Genomic DNA, 477 nt, shown 5'->3' on the forward strand with positions numbered 1-477 from the left:
AACATTTCAAAATATAAAACAACTCAAAATTTAATCACACCCATTATCACGATCAACATGCTTGATTCAAGCCATCAATTCAAAAGAGTGGTTGAATAATTACACTGCTTATTCACAATCATTATAAGTTCAACCCCTATGTTTTTTTTTTTTTTGTCATCCTTACTTTGAGATTAGTTTGGCTCATCTTTAAATGGTTTCATTTGTTTTAATGATGGAAAAAGCCGGGACGATGAAACCGTGGGATCTTGACCGGTGTCGCTATAATCAACTTCAACTACGTCAATAAATCATTTTTTTTAACTTTTCTAAAACATGACACTTCTCTCATCTACTCGATTTGTCATTTCTAAAATTGAAACTCTACTATAACGAGGAGCTTGGAGCTAGCATTCTGGGCAGCCCGGCCAGCTTCAACAGCAAGAGGATCTACACTAACATATCCTTCCCTAGCTTTAAAACAACAAAGCCATAGGA

Source organism: Phalaenopsis equestris, unplaced genomic scaffold (assembly GCF_001263595.1).
Source record: "Phalaenopsis equestris unplaced genomic scaffold, ASM126359v1 Scaffold000002, whole genome shotgun sequence".
Lineage (NCBI taxonomy): Eukaryota > Viridiplantae > Streptophyta > Magnoliopsida > Asparagales > Orchidaceae > Phalaenopsis > Phalaenopsis equestris.